Below are 6,449 nucleotides of genomic sequence, written 5' to 3'. Positions count from 1 at the left end.
TATTTATCATTGGAAAGATTGTTTTATGCATGCCATGTTGCATCCATTATTGGCATAAGACCCATGCTTCCCTTGACAACTTTGATGCCTATGCTCCTCTTCAGTCTTTGACTAGACCATCATGTCATCAAAGAATGTACCAACAAACTGCTGGTGTAGATGAAAAATTATGTCCATCATCCTATTGAACGTAGCAAGAGCATTTGTGAGACCAAAGGGCATCACTAAAAAATCGTAAAGGCCAAACGTCGTTCTAAAAGCAGTCTTGTGCACATCCTCTGATCTAATGCGGGTCTGATGGTACCCTCTCTTTAGATCTATCCTGCTAAACATAGCTGCTCCTTCTAATTTGTCAAGAATGTCATCAATTCTAGGTATAGGGAACCTATTCTTGATGGTATTCTTGTTCAGTGCACGGTAGTCTATGCACATACGCCATGAGCCATCCTTTTTCTGCACCAACAACACTGGAGAACAGAATGGGGATGAACTGGGCTGAATCAGCCCCTTTTCTAACAGCTCCTGTACATGGCCCATTATCTCTTTCTGCTGAGCCGCACTAACACTGTACGGAGGCTTATTTGGTGGGCTACTACCTGGCACCAAATCTATCGCATGGTCCTCGGGTCTCTTTGGCGGTAATTGAGACGGCAATGAATTGGAAAAACAGTCACTATACTATCGTAAAAACATTGACCTTTCTTTATCTAGCATAGATAAATTTGATTCATCACAATTTGACACTTCACGTGCAAAAACCAAGTACGTAGAAAGATGCTTTTTCATTACAGAAGTAATAGCAGAAGCTGATACAGTAGGAATAGACTCCCCTTTAAGGTTTACATCCAGAATGTGAGTCTTTCCCTTGCTCTGTATAGTCATCTTTTTGTTGTAGGCATCCATGATTTCCTGTACCCGAAACAACCAAGCAATACTTAACAACACATCACATCCGTCCAGTGGCATGATGTAAAATTCTTCAGCATCTACATAGGACTGGATATGTAGGCGCAACTTTCCGATGATGGGTGTCACAGCCTCTGTATGGCCAGGACATGCCAAACCTGCCTCTGTTGTATACCCCATCTGTTCAGGTCTGATTCCCAACTTTGAAGCCAATTCTGGGGAAATGAAGTTGGCTTTGGCACCTGGATCAAAGAAGATAAGAACTGTTTGATCCCTGACCTTTCCCCATGCTCTGCAAAGCTCACTTGCATCTGAATTTGGCTTGTCGCCCACTATATCTGGCACTAGACCAGCCATGGGCTTCTTTCCTTTCCTGTCCTCCTTGTCTTCAGTATCAGCTGGCCTTTTCTTTGTAGGACAATTGTAAGCAATGTGGCCAGGCCGCTCACAGATGAAGCATTTGTTCTCTGACCTTAGGACCTTCTTTTGCTCTTTCGTATTGCGAGGAAAACGTCTTTTCCATTTCTTTGCTGGTCCCTTTTATGATTCAGCCGTAGCTTTGTCTTTCCCTGCGTTGGCTGGCTACTGAGTCACCTGCGGAGCCTCCTTGGGAACATACTTCTTCGCTGAATTTTTCTTGGCTGATCCTTCCTCGACGCCAGTATTGAATTCACAATCTTCTCCCTTGAGCAAACCATTGCCAGTGTTTGCTACCTCGATGAGCTGCGTTGAAGTAGTGACTTTGGTCTTCGTGCAGTACTTTCTCAATGCTTTGGGCAGGCCACAACAATATTTTTCATTCTGTTCTGTCAATGGCATAAACTTATAGGAAGTTACTGGAAGTAGAGCTTTCCAAAACTTCCGATTGTAGTCATCCAGATTCTTGCAAGTAGCAGCATTAAGCTGGTGCCATTTAATCATGACATCTGCTTCAAAGTAATGAGATAACCATGCTGCTGCAAAAATCTGCTTGAAGTAAATCCATGTGGACGGAGCTTGCCCTTGAAGCAATAAAGTTGTCCACCATTGTCCCGCAATCCCTGTCAAGAAAGTGGCTGCCTTGCGGACCTTTGAAGCCTCTGTAAAGTTTCCCCTTGCATAGGCCATATCAAACTGCTGGAGGAATGAGAGAGCCTTCTTCTTGTCATCAAACCCTGTAAAGGTCGTGAAAGATACAGCTTTGCCACCTTCTTTGTACGGAGTTGGCCTCTCCAGCGGCGTTAAATTGTCATATGGAAGTGACTGAAACATGGGAACACTGTTAGGGTTCATTTGTGTTCCCTGACCGCAATTAAGTTGACCTGGAAATGCCATATTTGGCTGCTGATTTGTAATTCCAGCCATACCAAAATTTGCCTGTGGCATCCGAAATTGGTCCTGAGTGCTTTGAAACCCTGGTAGCATGCCCGTGACACCATACATGGGGTTGGGCATCATCGTTTGAGCACCCCCAAACACTGTTCCTGGCGTGTAAAACAGATTTCCAGGTGCATGACCAGCCATACTCTTGAATACCGATCCACTTCCAAAATAGCTAGGGTGTACTGAAGGTGGTGGGAAGACTTGTTGCATAGCCTGTAGGTTGCTTCCCTACCCATTAGAACCAGCTATAGGCTGCTAAAAAGTGGCTAGCTGAACTGGTAGAGCCTGAAAGATTGGCATCTCAGCCACCTGTTCTTGCACCTTAGGCACAAGTTGTGGAGATTGCATGTTCTCCGTCAAGTGTACAGGTGTTTCCATTGACTGTGGAGTATAAATCACTTGTGCTCGAGCCTTAACAGGCTTTTGAATATGATCCAGTGACCCAACTTGCTGAGACAGAAGAGGAGGTTGCAGAAAGGCTAAAAACCTCGGGTTCTGCATTACTTGTGTGAACATAGCCACCGCAGTAGCCAACTGGGTCTTGAGTATATCATCATCCGTCTGTGGCGGTCTTGAAGACTCACCCACTTCATGTGTCTGTTGACCTTGTGAAGAGGAAACCTCTTCAGTCACATCATCTGGTCTGTGAGCCATAATTGCAATTTGCTGTGTCTGGTCTATGATCTCCCGTGTCTTCAAGCCCAAACTGACCAAGGCTCACTTCTATGGGAAAAAGTGATTTAATCCCGTCGATGGAACCATGAAACCGGCCTGTTCAATCCAAAAAGGGCGGTAGACTTTATTTCAAACCTTGATTTAGCTTTCACCCATTATTAGTCGTCTATTCTACGTGTTCTTTCAAGACACAACACGGGGGAAAGGGATACAGGCTGCTAGAATGCACCTGTATGAGAAGACCGACACCGGATTGGCCCCTAACTTAGGCGCCCCTTTCGATATTTCTTTATTGCTTAAAAGAGGAATAAACGCTGTGGTTCCCTACAAGCTGCCCCGCACAAACTTGGCTGAATTTCAATTGTTCCGGCCCGATTTCGGCAGCATAACTGTACTAGGACCCTTCACAGTCACTATTCCCACGCATTAAATGACCTTCCCGACACATACAGGCACTTTGCAAAACCTGGCGAGAATTTGCAGCACGCTGAACTCTCAGTTTTCAGCCCCAAAAATGCTCCAGATCACCTGTACAGCGGTCCCCTCGCGTCCCCGAACCTCCTGGGGGTATTAGGGACCGTTTAGGGCCAAAACCCTAAACCTGCAAAAATACACAGCAGGCTGTAATTTTCTGTTTCGGGCTCCGTTTCGCGTGCCGGTTGCATCCGTAACAAGTTCTCGAGCTCCCGCACCTGTAGGGCTACTTGCCCTTTGAATTGGACGAGATTTCTGGCGTGAAACCTCTCGGAATTCACCTGTACCTGCGCGGGATTAGCCGCTAGCTAATCCAGTACCTGTGCAAGAGGCTCTTGCCTCGGCAATCGTGCATGAACCCACACAACTGTACATTGGTCAAATGAAAATCCCACTAGAGGGGCATAACATACTGCCATAGGGGAGAGAGAGGGCAGTGCGTAGCGTGCAGGGCATCACTCCTGGCACCGCACTGTACATAGGAGGGAAAGCAAGCACTCCATAGCTCTTAACCTGTGTGACAGGAAACTTGAAAATGAGCTCATAGCTGAAAATCACGTTTTTGCCTTCTCTATAAGTAGTAAACTGGCCTCAGAGTGCCAAGTGTCACTCATTTGTGCATTTTCCCGCTTTAGACCCTCGGGTGTAAAAATATCTCACCTGCAGCCTCTGTTGACTTGGCCACAGAGTAACAAAATGATCCCCATGTCAAACTGCACGTAATGACGCGAAGACATTTTCAGGTCCTAAAATAGCAGTTCCCTAAATTTTAGGAGATGTTGCCATTGTATCTTTCTACGTCGTACGACCCTCTTTGTACACTGCAGCCACACCCATAACTGAAATGTAGCCTCTGTAGCAAGGGATTCCACTTTGGCTAGTCAATGACCCCAGTTTGACTAACCATAGTCCTTGTCCAACCTTAGTGCTCTCTTGCCGTCAGGCCTGGACTCCCTCTGGACATTTCCACACTAGCTATGCAATGCAGGGCAGTTAGATTTCCCGAGGGGTGTTTCCAAAAAGTGAAAGTAAATAAATAATAAGAAAGAAATCAACAAAATGGATAGATAATAGTCAGACACTGGTGACACAGATTGGCACCAACTCAGTGCGGCTTCTTCAAAAGCTTAGAGGAGTACAATCGAAAGTTTTGTAAAGCGTTGCTTTCAGTAACTTCCTAGAGGTCTGTGCCACCAACATAGCAGATTGAGAAGTATTGTTGTGGGTTGCCTAAAGGGCTCGAAGACTACTGTACAAAGAATCGAGTGGCCACGCTTACTCAGCTTATGGAAGTTGCCTACACTGGGCATGCGTTGTTGAAGGGAGAAGATAGTGGATTCGGGAGCATCGTGAAAGGGGATCAATCAAAGAAAAATTCAGCAAAGAGGTTCTTTGCAAAAGCGACTCCTGAAGCTTCCAGGAAATGCAGAGAAGGCTAAGGATTCAGCCGAGTGTTTTAAAGGACATGCCAAAAGAAAGAGAAAGGTTGCAAGATGCTATTTGGTGAAGTTCAAGAACTATCCACCTGTGGATGCAAAGTGGATGGAAGAGTGTGAACTCACCAAATGTATTGCAGCTTTATCTTGAGGCCTTTGGGTTACAATCTGCGTATGCCCCAACTCAACGTGTTCACAAGAGAGAAGATGATGGAGCTAGCACATCAAATGTACATACGAACTCAGTGCAATAGAACTGTACGCTGCGGTATAAATGCTAATGGTACAATGTTCACTTCTATGATATATGGAAATGACAAAAGTAAGGTGTCATTAAGTCGATTGTATCTATGTGTCATGCCCTTTCTTGCGGATACAAGCGGCGATGATAAAAGGGTGCTAACCTCACTAAATTATATGTGGCATCTATGTATCATGACCTTTCTTGCTGATACATGAGATGATAAAAGGGTGCTAACCACACTAAATCATTTGCAGCATATATATTTGGCATGCAATCTAGTGTTGGGGTATAAAGCCCAATGTGGTCGCCCAGGTAAGTGGGCGGGCCGCCAGGTATGTACACATATTCTTTTGTAAAAACCTAGTAAGAACTCACTATGCTCTACACATTACAGTAGAGCGAGTTCACCATATCGCCGTGCTCTTGTTCTCGCACTCTCTCTCGCGTCACACTTCCGCTCGTACTCCTTCAACTGGTATCAGAGCTCAGATTGAGGCTCGGGGCAGCATTTGCAGATAGCCAGAGTCACCTGCTCAGATTGGAGTGAGATTCGACAGGCGAAGACACGGCCCCAAATCCTGTATGTGAGCTCGAAGGGCTCGGTGTTCTCAGAATTTCATTCTGAGGTCATCTCGGCCACCGTTCGGCTTCGATAAAGTTCTGCGCAGGCCATTTTCGACTACGTGGTCTCGGCGGGTGCAGATCCGACTCTGCAAATTTGGGGTTTCGGCCTACGACTGCAGGTGCTGAGGATATCGGCACTCCCAGAGTGTTGATTTGTGGCTGTCTACACATCGAAGGACGGCTCATAGTTCTTGAAGGCTTGTCACATACGACACGGGCACATCTACACACAGACTGTAGGCGACATCCACTAGTTCATCAAGTAGCTTGTGTTTGCTGCTTGATATTCCAGATTTCATCCTGACATTGCAGGTACTTCCACATGGGATGTATTGTCAGAGATGATGTATGTCTGTTGAGGGTTTGCTGGCTGTGAGTCACGCAGCAAACAACCGCCGCAGCGGTTACAGCATACAGTGGGAAATTTGTGGATGTATGACTTTGTGGGAAGTCTATGTACTGCCAGATTTACTGCAGCCTTTGTTGAGGGTCGAGTGAGGTTTTATTGAGCTGGGTGATTCTCGAATTTTGAGATCCTTTCGGTGATACAGGTCTTGGAGCGATCCCTCGAGCACCCTTAGATAGGCAGCTAGGATGTATTGACTGTGAGTTAGACAGTTGGGATTGCATCTTTGCTTTACTGCCGTTGAGGCATTGTCGCAGTCTATGCTTACAGGACAGTGACAGGATAGTGAGATACAGTACAGGTGCAGCACAAGTTTACCCAC

Source organism: Adiantum capillus-veneris, chromosome 9 (genome assembly GCF_014529385.1).
Source record: "Adiantum capillus-veneris isolate H3 chromosome 9, ASM1452938v2, whole genome shotgun sequence".
NCBI lineage: Eukaryota > Viridiplantae > Streptophyta > Polypodiopsida > Polypodiales > Pteridaceae > Adiantum > Adiantum capillus-veneris.
Note: the sequence above shows the minus strand (reverse complement) of the source record.